Here is a 13,741-nt window from a genome sequence, read left to right on the forward strand (position 1 = left end):
GCGAAGTCGTATCCGACCCATCACGACCCTATGGACAACGTTCCTCCAGGCCTTCCTGCCCTCTACCATCTTCTGGAGTCCGTTTAAGCTCACACCTACTGCTTCAGTGACTCCCATCCAGCCACCTCATTCTCTGTCGTCCCCTTCTTCTATTGCCCTCAATCTTTCCCAACATTAGGCTCTTCTCCAGTGAGTCTTTCCTTCTCATTAGGTGGCCAAAGTATTTGAGTTTTAGCTTCAAGATCTGGCCTTCTAAAGAGCAGTCAGGGTTGATCTCCTCTAGGACTGACCAGTTTGATCGCCTTGCAGTCCAAGGGACTCGCAGGAGTCTTCTCCAGCACCATAGTTCAAAGGCCTCAATTCTTTGGCGCTCAGCCTTTCTTATGGTACAACTTTCACTGCCATACATTGCAACTGGGAAGACCATAGCCTTGACTATACGCACTTTTGTTGACAGGGTGATGTCTCTGCTGTTTAGTGTGCTGTCTAGATTTGCCATGGCTTTCCTCCCGAGGAGCAAGTGTCTTTTAATTTCTTGGCTACAATCCCCATCTGCAGTGATCTTGGAGCCCAGGGAAATAAAATCTGTCACTACCTCCATTTCTTCCCCATCTATTTGCCAGGAAATGAGAGGGCCAGATGCCATGATCTTGGTTTTCTTAAAGTCTTTTTACTAATGATTTAAATCAGGGTGGAACAAATCCACCCTGGGACAAGATAAAGGATCTGAATTTCTTAATTTTAAAATTTCTCTGGCAAGGAAAGAAAGCTAGAATTAAATTGAAAATGCTACAAGAAGCTAAGGGAAATGGAGGTTTTGGTTTGCCAGATTGGGTTTTACATTATCAAGTGTCGGTGTTAACATGGGTAAAAGAATGGATAACCCTCAGAAATAAAAGACTGTTATGAGGACATGTCTTTCAACTTGGTTGGCATGCTTTTTTGTGGCATGGGAAAAATAAAATTTATAAATATTTTCAAACCTCTATATTAGAAATACATTATTACTAAGGTGGGAAAAACTAAAATGCAAAATATATTTGAAAATTCCAGGATGGCTTTCAGCAATGGAAGTATTTGTACATTAAGAAAATATAGACATATAAAGATATATGTCTATGTGCTTGATAACAAGGGCAAAGAATTTTGGATATAGATTTAGAGCAGACATGTCAAACACAAGGCCTGGGGGGGGGGCAGATCCGGCCCGCAAAGTGGTTTCATGTGGCCCGCAAAGCCATCCTGGAAACAGTGAGGGAACGGCCCCCACTGCCTTGGCCCTGGCCCAGAGACCCTCTTTGTGCCACAGACCCTCAGAACTGTCCCACTCCTGTCCAGGCCCCCATAGGCACCCTTGATGGGAACGATGTAGAGCTGGCCACGCCCACCCAGTAGGCCATACACACTCTAGCCACTCCCACCCAGTAGGCCACACCCACCCTGGCCATACCCACCCGGCCCCTTGAGAGCAACCGCAATGCTGATGCGGCCCTCAATGAAATTGAGTTTGACACCCCTGATTTAGAGAAATGGCAAAGCTTGTGTGAAAGAAATCATAAATTGACAATGTCAACCTTTTATAAAGAAAACTTACACAAAATGTTTTATAGATGGCACTTGCCACCAGAAAGATTAGGAAAAATGTTTAAAGGTATGTTGGATAAATGTTGGAAATGTAATCATAAACCAAGTACTTATTATCATGTATGGTGGAGATGTGTTAAAGCAAATAGATTTTGGACAAAAATACATACTTGGCTAGAAAAGATGCTGGGGAAACATGTAGATTTTAAACCTAAACTTTTTTTTACTAGGTATAATAAAAAATGCTCTCTACATGGGGCTGCCCTTGAGGACCACTTGGAGGCTTCAACTGGTGCAGAATGCAGCCGCGCAAGTTGTGATGGGAGTTTCCCGATACTCCCGTGTAACATCTCTTCTCCGTGAGCTGCATTGGCTTCCGGTTGCCCTCCGGGTGAGATTCAAGGTGCTGGTAATGACCTATAAAGCCCTAAATGGCTTGGGTCCGGATTATCTAAGGGAACACCTGCTGCCGGCATCAACTTCCCATCGTCCTGTGTGCTCCCACAGGGAGGGCCTTCTCAGGGTACCGCCGGTTAAGGAATGCCGGTGGGTTATTCCCAGGGGAAGAGCGCTCTCTGTGGGTGCACCGGCCCTATGGAACCAACTTCCCACGGAACTTAGGACTGCCCCTGACCTTCGTTCATTTTGCCGGGACCTGAAAACTTGGCTCTTTGAGCTGTCTAGCCAGACTGAGGGTTTTTAATTTTTAATTGGGTTTTAGTTTTAAATTTCAGGGACTTGAATTAATTAATTGTTTTAACTGATTTTAATTTTTGTATGTTATGCTTTTAATTTTCCCTGTAAACCGCCCTGAGTCCTAGGGCGGTATATAAATTTAATAAAATAAATAAATAAATAAATAATCCCAGAAGAGCTTGACAAACCATTTTGAATGTGACAACAGCAGCAAGACTTATATTTGCACAACATTGGAAAAATGAAGAAATGTATTTATTATTTTATTTATTATGGGACTTATATGCCACCCTATCTCCCAAAGGAGGAAGAAATATCTTTTAAAATACTAAGTGCAGAAATGGACTTGTTTTATCAATGGCTGGAGAAACGAGCGAGAGATTAGGAATTTAATTTGTATTAGCGAATGATAAATTCAGACAACATGTTTGTTGAATAAGCACTGTTTAATTGTACCAAAACATCAATAAAAACTCATAAAGGAGCCTTTTGTCATGCTTTGGTGCACATGTAAAAAAGTTAGAAAAACTTGGATTCAAAGACATTCAGTGATACAGAGAATTTAAAGATTAACATCCAACTAAAATCACAGCACTCTTTTGCCACTAATCAACAGTCAGAAGATTGTTTCCAAGTATGATAACCGTAGTGAGACTATTATACACAAAGAGCTGGAAAGGCTCTACAACAGGGGTGTCAAACTGCCAGGCCGCAGGCCGGATGCATCATAGTGGAACTGCACCCATCCCATTGCCGCCATTGGCAAAAAAAGTCATGATACGTTGCGACACGCCACGTGATGTTGTGAATTTGACACCCCTGCTCTAGAATGGTGGAATGGCTAGGGAAGATGATAGAATTCTCAATGATGACTAAATTGACTCTGATTAGGCAAGGGATCATATTTATCTTTATTAGTGATTGTAAACCCAATGGACTTTTTGCTGGAAAAAAGAAAAAATGAACTTGTGATCAAACTTGTGTTTGAAGATTAGAAAGGATAATTTATGTAAAGAAGCAACAACAATGTAACCTTAGAAAGTGGAGAGCAATTATAACTTATTACTTTGTCTCCTCTTTCATTTTTTTAATACTTTTTTCTTATTCATTAATCACATTATTCTATCTTCTTTATTTCCTCTTCAAAATTTGTAGTTTTTATTTTGATAAAATTTCTTGCATATTCTTACCCAAAGAGGCCACGTTCCGATGATTTTCCAGCATGACTTCCCGATGTAATGCTTTTTGGTCAGCATCCAACAGAGACCACTCCTCATCAGAGAAAAACACAGCCACCTCCTTAAAGGACACGAGACCCTCCGGAATGAGAAGAAAACAGGATTTTCAAAAACTGTCCTATTATTTAAGTGATTCCAAGCAAAGACATACATTTCAGGCCATTCAGGAAAAGCTATCCCACTTTTCATCTGGATCTGTCTAACTATCCATCCCCATCCCTCAGCAAGACTTTCAGCATCTGGAGAGCATCAACTGGAATGGGCCTTGGAAATCCCATCTATCACTCGCTCCCATACACCCAGCGTTTGCAGAAGAAAATACAGGTGGAGGGGTTCTTTTTACAATTTAAGTAAAAGGCTTGTGGTGTCCCCAGAGCAAACAATCCTATCCATGCCCCAAACCTTCATTAAAGTTGTTTGAGAGGCATCCAGGGACTTACATGGGTGTCATCAATAGACAAAGGCTAGTTATGCGACCCCCGAGCAATTAGAGATGATAAAACCGTTAAAGGAACTGTTCCAGACAATCCAGAGGGGGGGAAAGGTGCCACCGTCTTGGAGAACAGCTTTTATCTCTTTGATTCCGAAGGAAGACCAGGATGCTACTCAAGTTAAAAATTACAGACCGATATCGCTTTTAAATACAGATTATAAGATATTTGCTAAGGTTTTGGCTAATAGACTGATGAGGGTTCTGCAACAGGTGATTCATGGGGATCAAACGGGGTTTATTAGTGGTAGGCAAATGAAAAATAATGTGAGACATATAGTTGATGTGTTAGAGTTTTTGGAAAGGAACAACCAGATCTCTGCAGCGCTAATCTTTTTAGATGCTGAAAAGGCTTTTGATCAATTGAATTGGCAATTTTTGTTGAAAGTTTTAGACAAAATGGATTTTGGGGAAAATTTTTTACAACCGATTAGGGCATTATATCAAAAACAAACTGCCCGAATTATAGTTAATAATAGCCTGACAGCAGCATGTAATATTGAGAAGGGCACAAGGCAAGGGTGTCCGTTATCGCCCTTGTTATTTGTGTTAACTTTAGAGATATTATTGGTTAAAATTCGGAATTCGGAAAAAATTAAGGGGATACAAGTTGGAGATCAGGACTATAGATTGAGAGCATTTGCAGATGATCTGGTTGTTAAAGTGACCCAGCCAGAGAACTCTGTTGTGGACCTGATGGAGATAATAACACAATATGGGAAGGTTTCTGGATTTAAAGTAAATATACAGAAAACCAAAATTTTGGCTAGAAATATGACAGTTTCACAGAAGGTTCTTTTAGAAGGATTAACTGGATTTGAGATTGTTAAAAGGGTTAAATATTTGGGGGTGATTTTATCACCCTCTAATACAAAGTTATATAAAAATAATTATGAAAAATTATGGGGGAAAATTCGAAAAGAATTGGAGAGTTGGGAAAAATTGCAATTGTCTTTGTTGGGACGGATTGCAGCAGTGAAAATGAATGTCCTGCCCAAATTTTTATTTTTATTTCAAATGATACCGATTCTTAAGAAAGATTCTAACTTGGAGGAATGGCAGCGTGGTATCAATAAATTTGTGTGGGCAGGGAAAAAGCCACGAGTTAAACTTAAGATTATGCAGGATACTCGTGAGAGAGGTGGCCTTAAATTGCCTAATTTTAAATTATATTATGAAGCTGCTGCATTAGTAGGAATAAGTGATTGGATTAATTTGACGCAACCGAGGTTATTAAATCTTGAGGGCCATGATTTGTTGTTTGGCTGGCATGCATATTTGTTGTATGATAAGAAGGTAGATACTGTGTTTAGGATGCATATTTTAAGACAGGCATTGCTGAGAGTTTGGAAGAAGTATAGACATAAGCTAAGCAGCAAGATACCATTGTGGGCAATTCCAAAACACGCAATAGAAAATATACATGCTGGTTTCAAACATGATGTGACTACATACAAGGAAATTTTAAGCTTGGAAAGGAATGTTTGGTGTTTGAAATCATATAGCCTCTTGCGAGAAGAGAAGGTTGTTCAAACTTGGTTTCAATATATTCAGTTACGGGCCAGGTGGAAAGAAGACCAGAAAAATGGATTTGCAATGACTGATGAAAATTTGATAAAGCAAATTAGAAATCAGGGACCAGCACATATTAAACGGATATATCTTGCATTGATAGAGATTGATTCAGAAACAGAGCTTGTTAAGGATTGTATGATAAAATGGGCCCAAAACATTCAGGAAGTTATTACAATGGACACGTGGGAAAAGATTTGGGTGAGGAACGTAAAATTTACTCAAGCTCAAAATCTAAGAGAGAACTTTTACAAAATGTTTTATAGATGGCATTTAGATCCTAAAAAGCTTGCAAGTATGTATCCGAATTACCAGCCTAAATGTTGGAGGTGCGGTGATGAAGATGCAACATATTTTCATATATGGTGGACATGTAAGATGGTTAAGGTTTTTTGGATAAAAGTCTGGTGGAATATGCAGAAGATTTTTAAACGGAGGATAAAGTTTTGTCCGGAATTTTTTTTGTTGGGAATAATTGCAGACGCTACAGTTGTGGACACCAAATTGATGTTGAACTTAGTTACGGCAGCAAGACTTTTGATAGGTCAATATTGGAAGAAAGAGGAACTGCCGACTATAGAAGAGTGGACTTTAAAGGTTTCCGACCTGGCAGAGATGGCGAAGATTTCGGCCTATTTGAAAGATCATTCGCAAGAACGTTACATTATGGAATGGAGAAAATGGATTGAGTTTATCCAGAACAAGTATAGGGTTAAGAAGTTTTATGTAGCATTCGAATAAGTCTTCTTTCGTTTTCTTTTTTCTTTTTCTATTTTAGTTTTTTATATATATTTAATATTGCTAAGGTTTGTTTTATCCTATATAAGTTAGAGAGTGATGGATTTTAGAATTTATAGTTGTTAGTATATGGTTGTTTATGATTGCTTTTTTATATATATATACCTTGTATTTAGCTCTGGGAAGTCGGGGGGGGGGGGAGGGGGGGAGGGGGGGAGGGGGGGAGGTAGGGGGGGAGGAGGTAGGGGGGAGGGGGAGAGGTAGGGGGGGAGGGGGGAGGGGGAAGGGGGGCTTTTTAAAGGAAAACTGTATTTTAAAACTTTTCAATAAAAAAAAAAGAGAGAAAAACACAGCCACCTCCTTAAAGGACACGAGACCCTCCGGAATGAGAAGAAAACAGAGGATTTTCAAAAACTGTCCTATTATTTAAGTGATTCCAAGCAAAGACATACATTTCAGGCCATTCAGGAAAAGCTATCCCACTTTTCATCTGGATCTGTCTAACTATCCATCCCCATCCCTCAGCAAGACTTTCAGCATCTGGAGAGCATCAACTGGAATGGGCCTTGGAAATCCCATCTATCACTCGCTCCCATACACCCAGCGTTTGCAGAAGAAAATACAGGTGGAGGGGTTCTTTTTACAATTTAAGTAAAAGGCTTGTGGTGTCCCCAGAGCAAACAATCCTATCCATGCCCCAAACCTTCATTAAAGTTGTTTGAGAGGCATCCAGGGACTTACATGGGTGTCATCAATAGACAAAGGCACACAAGCCCTGTTTTGGCTGCTCCACAGATTACAAGGAATCCACTGCTTGTACCCCAAGCCAATGGCTGAAGAAGAGAAAGCTCCTTGGGAAGAGCATTTCTCATCCTTTGCAAAGCTGGATTGTTTGGCCCCAAATTCCAGGCACAAATCGAAGTATTAGAAATTCCTCTAAAGCAGGGATGTCAAATTGCCGGCCCACGGGCCGGAGCATCATGGAGAAACCACGCCCATTCCATTTTCGGCAATGGGAAAAAGTTCCGATACGTCACGCGATGTCGCGAGTTTGACATGCCTGCCCTAAAGGGTGAAGGACATTAATCTGCCCACCCTCTTTGGATTTGAACAGACTGCTTCATCTTTAACCTGGTGCTGTTATTTTTCTTATCGCTGATCATAAACAAGGTGTTTTAGAAATTGTAAAGTGCCAATGTGGTTCTTTCTATTATTATTGAGCAGCCTTGCACAAGTCCATACAGTGAGGAAAAATGGTATTTGATCCCCTGCTGATTTCTGTATGTTTGTCCACTGACAAAGAAATGATCAGTCTATGATTTTAATGGTAGGTTTATTGTAACCGTGAGAGACAGAATAAGAACAAAAAATCCAGAATAATGCATTTCAAAAAAGTGATAATTTTCATTTTAATGAGTGAAATAAGTATTTGATCCCCTATCAATCAGCAAGATTCTTGGCTCCCAGGTGTCTTTTATACAGATAACAAGCTGAGATTAGAAGCACTCTCTTAAATGGAGTGCTCCTAATCTCAGCTTTTTACCTGTATAACAGACACCTGTCCAGAGAAGCAATCAATCAATCAGATTCCAAACTCTCCCCCATGGCCAAGACCAAAGAGCTGTCCAAGAATGTCAGGGACAAGACTGTAGGCCTACACGAGGCTGGAATGGGCTACAAGACTATCGCTAAGCAGCCTGATGAAAAGGTGACAACAGTTGGTGCGATTATTCATAAATGGAAGAAACACAAAATAACTGACGTTCTCCCTCGGTCTGGGGCTCCATGCAAGATCTCACTTCGTGGAGTTTCAATGATCATAAGAACGGTCAGGAATCAGCCGAGAACTACACGGCAAGATCTTGTCAATGATCTCAAGGCAGCTGGGACCATAGTCACCAAGAAAACAACTGGTAATACATGGTCCCCCTGCTCAAGAAAGCACATGTACAGGCCCATCTGAAGTTTGCCAATGAACATCTGAATGATTCAGAGGACAACTGGGTAAAAGTGTTGTGGTCTGGTGAGACCAAAATCGAGCTCTTTGACATCAACTCAACTCACCCGAAGAACACCATCCCCATAGTCAAACATGGAGGTGGAAAGATTCTGTTTTGGGGGTGTCTTTTTGCTAAGGGGACAGGACAACTTCATGGCATCAAAGGGACGATGGACAGGGCCATGTACCATCAAATCGTCGGTGAGAACTTCCTTCCCTCAGCCAGGGCATTGAAAATGCCCTGGCATGGGCCCGGAATATCTTAGGGAGCACCTGCTGCCAGCATCAATTTCCCATCGTCCTGTGCGCTCCCATAGGGAGGGCCTCCTTAGGGTGCCGCCAGTCAGGGAATGCCGGCGGGTGATCCCCAGAGGGAGGGCATTCTCTGTGGGCGTGCCTACCCTTTGGAATGATTTACCTGTGGAACTCCGGACTGCCCCCAACCTGTGCTCGTTTCGCCGGGACCTGAAAACCTGGCTTTTCGATCTATCTGGCCTGGACTGAGGGGGTTTTTAGTTTCAAGATTTTAACATTGTTTTATTGTTGGGCTATTAATTAATTTAATTCTTTTTAATTCTATTTTTTATCTTAATTTTATACTGTCTTTTAAATATTGCCCTGTAAACCGCCCTGAGTCCTTCGGGAATAGGGCGGTATAGAAAACTAACTAAATAAATAAATAAAAATGGATCATGGATGGATATTCGAGCATGACAACGACCCAAAACACACAGCCAAGGCAACAAAGGAGTGGCTCAAGAAGAAGCACATTAAAGGTATGTTTAGTTTAATGAAGAGAAGGACTAGGGGTGACATGATAGCAGGGTTCCAATATCTCAGGGGCTGCCAATAATAATGATGATGATGATGATGGAAGGGGCCTTGGACAAATGGCTGGCCAGTCTCTTCTTAAAAATATCCAGTGTTGGAACATTCACAATTTCTGGAGGCAGGTTGTTCCACTGGTTAATTATTCTAACTCAGGGGTGTCAAACTCAATTTCATTGAGGGCCGCATCAGCATTGTGGTTGCCCTCAGGGGGCCGGGTGGGTGTGGCCTGGGTGGGCGTGGTCTACTGGGTGGGCATGGCTAGAGTGCATATGGCCTACTGGGTGGGCGTGGCCAGCTCTACATTGTTCTCATCAAGGGTGCCTATGGGGGCCTGGGCAGGAGTGGGACAGATCTGAGGGTCTCTGGGCCAGGGCCAAGGTAGTGGGGGCCGCTCCCTCACTGTTTCCAGGATGGCCTCGCGGGCCGGATCTGGCCCCCGGGCCTTGTGTTTGACATGTCTGTTCTAACTGTCAGGAAGTTTCTCCTTAGTTCTAGGTTGCTTTTCTCCTTCACTAGTTTTCATCTGTTGCTTCTTGTCCTGCCTTCAGGTGCTTTGGAGAATAGCTTGACTCCCTCTTCTTTGTTGGAAGTCTGCAATCATGTCACTCCTCGCCCTTCTCTTCATTAAACTAGGCACACCCAATTCCAGCAACCGTTCCTTGTTTTAGCCTCCAGTCCCCTAATCATATTTGTTGCTCTTCTCTGTACTCTTTCTAGAGTCTCAACGTCTTTTTTACATCGTGGTGACCAAAACTAGATGTAGTATTCCAAGTGTGGCCTTACCAAGACATTGTAAAGTGAAGAGGGAGTCAAGCTATTCTCCAAAGCACTCAAGAAAGGTCAAGAAGATATGGATAGAAACTAATCAGAGAGAGAAGCAACCTAGAACTAAGGGAACGTTTCTTGATAGAACAATTAACCAGTGGAACAACCTGCCTCCAGAAGTTGTGAATGGCTTCAACACTGGAAGTTTTTAAGAAGAGACTGGACAGCCATTTGTCTGAAATGATATAGATTTCCTGCCTGAGCAAGGGATTGGGCTACTAGATGACCTCCAAGCTCCCTTGCAACATCATCATCATCATCATCATCACTAATAACAATAATAATAATAACTCCCTGTAAACCGCCCTGAGTCCTCAGGGAAAGGGCGGTATATAAATGCAATAAAATAAATAAATAAATAATAATGGGTTGGCCACCAGGCACTAAGTCATCTTTTGTGAAGGGATCAAATACTTATTTCACTCATTAAAATGCAAATCAATGTATATAACTTTTTTGAAATGCATTTTTCTGGATATTTTTTTTTTGTTTTGTTATTCTGTCTCTCACTGTTAAAATAAACATACCAGACTGATCATTTCTTTGTCAGTGGGCAAATATACAAAATCAGATGGGGATCAAATACTTTTCTCTCTCACTGTACTCTACACTGATGGTTCATAAAGATGCCAGAACTCAAGGCAGTTAAGAAACTGAAATGGAATGCAAAATTTTGACGTTTCTTGTGCTTCATGTTATTTAGTCATTAGACAGTCATTAAGGATGTTCCCCACTTTTGTTTTTAATTTTGTGTGGTTGTAAATAACTGGAGCCATAGAGAAGAGAGAAGGAGGAAGTTCCAAAAATGGCTCATCCGAAGAAAAAAAGTTTACTTTTTGTCAGGGGTCTTTTTGCACGGCCACAGGAAAAGGAAGAAGACCCCTAACATGGAATAATACTGAGTGAAATGATCCTAGGAAGGAATAATGTTCTAACAATGGCAGGAACGTTGAGTTTACAGCAAATGAAATGTCAAGGAAATGACCCTGGCGTAGGATGCTCACTTTCTATTTTTCAGTGCTTGATTTTGGGGAACAAAGTCTTACTATAACACAAAGTCTGCTTCACACAATTTGCCCTGACCCCATACTGGCTAACTAACAATAAAGGCAAAGTTCACATGAAACACACCTTAAAATGTTGTTTACCCATCCTCTTAAGTGTGGTGGATCTAATCGTGGTTTATTCTTTGTCTCCAGAAGCAGCAGGAAAGATTTGCAGCTTGCAATTCCAAAATGGAAAACCAAAGAAAGTACCAGGCAATCGGGATGTCTAATTCAACTAGCAAAAAATCCTTTCCTAAAGAGAAAATAACAAGAAAATCTTATATATCCACTAAAGTCAGGGAAGAAAGTGGGGAATCCTATTAGGTAATTTCACTTCTCTGCAGGTGGGGCATATTCCGACAAATCCTTCTTGATCAACTTCTATCCAAGACTCAAAAGGCTGGACAAATTACATTTAAAACATGTTTTGGATTTCTATTTCCTAGTTATTTATTCTAAAATAATTTCAAGAGAGCTAAGAACAATCCTACAAACAATAAATGTCCCAGGTCAGAAAACAGCAGCAATTGAGATTGATTGATTGATTTGTTTGTTTGTTTGTTTGAATTTCTATACCGCCCTTCTCCCGAAGGACTCAGGGCGGTGTACAGGGCAATAAAAGCACTACATACAAAAGTTAAAAGTAAGATTAAATTAATTAAGCCCTAACAATAAATAATAAAAAATATCCCAAACCCTTAAACCAGGCCGGCCTGTTCAAATAAATAGGTTTTCAGAGCGAAGGTAGGGAGCCATCCGGAGCTCAACCGGTAATTGATTCCGAAGGGCTGGCGCGCCCACAAAGAATGCTCTCCCCCTGGGGGCCGCCAGCCCACACTCTCTGACCGACGACGGCACCCTGAGGAGGCCTTCTCTGTGGGAGCGCACAGGGCGATGGGAACTAGGTGCTCCAGTAAGTAATCCGGACCCATGCCATTTAGGGCTTTATAGGTCATCACCAGCACCTTGAATCTCACCCGGAGGGCAACTGGAAGCCAATGCAGCTCGCGGAGAAGAGGTGTTACATGGGAGTATCGGGAGACCCCCATCACAACTCGCGCGGCCTCATAGAGATGAGATCTCTACGAATCGATTTCATGAGAAAATACATCAACCTTAGAACTTATAGTAACACTTTAGACAGCAGAACCCCCATTAATCGTTCTGGCCCAGAACTCCTTTGGGAACTCCAGTGCGCTCCCACAGAGAGGGCCTCCTCAGGGTGCCGCCAATCAAAGAATGCCGATTGGTGACCCCCCAGGGGGAGAGCGTTCTCTGTGGGCGCGCCAGACCTTTGGAACCTCCTACCGGTTGAGCTCCAGATGGCCCCCCGACCTTCGCTCCTTCCGGCGCGATCTCAAAACATTCTTTTTCGAACAAGCTGGCCTGGTCTGATGGGATGGGGTTGGGTTTTTAAAACTAGTTTTAACTTTAATATTGATTGATTTTATGGGCATGATGTTTAATGGTTTTTTAATTTTTGTATTCGATTTTTATTGTGTATTGCCCTGTTCACCGCCCTGAGTCCCTCGGGAGAAGGGCGGTATAGAAATCAAATTATTAAATTATTATTAAATTATTAAACTTGAGATGCCTGAATTAACAAGCCACCATCCCAATGAATGAACCACTGAGAGCCTAACATGACCTTTTTTGATTCCTGCCACTCCGCCAAACGCCTTCCCCACTTCTTAGCCTCAATCCACGCTTTTCCAAATACGGACAAATGAAGACAAACAATGGACTTCAAACCCCCCCCCCCGGACTTCAAGAGGTTTGGGCACCGGGTGCGAATGCTGCGCCTCCCTCCCTGCAGCGTTTCCCTCCTTTGTCTGCCGGCAGAGAGCCTTTCAGGACGGGGTGGGTGGGAAAGGAGGTCAAGCAGCACCCCAGTCCCGGTTCTCCCACCCGGGGCCCCGGACTTGCACCCAGAGCCGGCAGGGGGGGGCTTTCAGCCAGCTTTCCCCCTCCCCCACGTGCAGAGGCTCCCCCAGGAAATGGGGAGAAACGGCCCCTCCCTCCAGCCTGGCCCCTGCATGGGAAAGGGCGGCAGTGGAACATGGGACCCGGGAATCCCACCCCGGGGGGATGACTTGCCCCGTCTCCACGCTCCCCTCCAGCCCGGGACTCCTTTGCAAGGGCAGAGCCGCCACTCCCCGAACCCGGAAGCCTTGTCCGCTCAAGACTTCCCGGCAGCCTCTGCGCCTCCCGCACAGCCCCCCCGCCCCCCCGCCCTCGCCTCACAGCGGAGCAGCCTCTTGCTAGGATCGTTCCTTGGGCCAGAGGAGGAACGCGGCGCATGCTCAGTTTCCTCCTTAGGCTGACGGCGTCCCCTGGTGGACGGCGCCCGAGATGCCAGGATTCCCCGAAATGGCGGGAAAGGGAAAGCGTTTCTGAGGGGATGGGGAGGGCAAGGATGATGGGCATGGGAGTAGGAGGAAAGGTTCCCTGCCCAAGAAATGGAATAGAATAGAATAGAATTCTTTATTGGCGAAGTGTAGTTGGGCACACCAGGAACTGGCTGCCGGTGCATAAGCTCTCAGTGTACATTTAATTTAATTTAATTTAATAATTTGATTTCTATACCGCCCTTCTCCCGAAGGACTCAGGGCGGTGAACAGGGCAATACACAATAAAAATCAAATACAAAAATTAAAAAGCCATTAAAAAACCATTAAACATCATGCCCATAAAATCAATACATATTAAGTTAAAAACTAAT

General features: G+C 42.8%; 1 protein-coding gene and 1 long non-coding RNA gene across 3 annotated transcripts in view; both read right to left on the reverse strand.

Annotated features, from left to right (window-relative positions):
* Positions 1-13,741, reverse strand: part of LOC308664636 (uncharacterized protein) — a 59,156-nt gene that overhangs the window by 2,254 nt on the left and 43,161 nt on the right. The window contains exons 6-7 of one of the 2 annotated variants that reach the window (XR_014025710.1): positions 3,471-3,597; positions 2,715-3,224 (exon numbers count right to left, since the gene is read on the reverse strand). The gene's annotated coding sequence lies outside the window, so the exon portion shown is untranslated. Of the gene's footprint in view, positions 1-2,714; positions 3,225-3,470; positions 3,598-13,741 lie in introns of those variants that run through there. The other variant, XR_014025709.1, reaches the window with a different exon arrangement.
* Positions 4,155-13,264, reverse strand: LOC308664637. Its single transcript, XR_014025711.1, has 3 exons — positions 13,117-13,264; positions 11,105-11,272; positions 4,155-6,696 (listed from the first exon to the last, which is right to left on the reverse strand). It is a non-coding gene; the product is annotated as an uncharacterized lncRNA (long non-coding RNA).

The sequence above is a fragment of the Vipera berus genome (assembly GCF_964194415.1).
Source record: "Vipera berus genome assembly, chromosome: 2".
NCBI lineage: Eukaryota > Metazoa > Chordata > Lepidosauria > Squamata > Viperidae > Vipera > Vipera berus.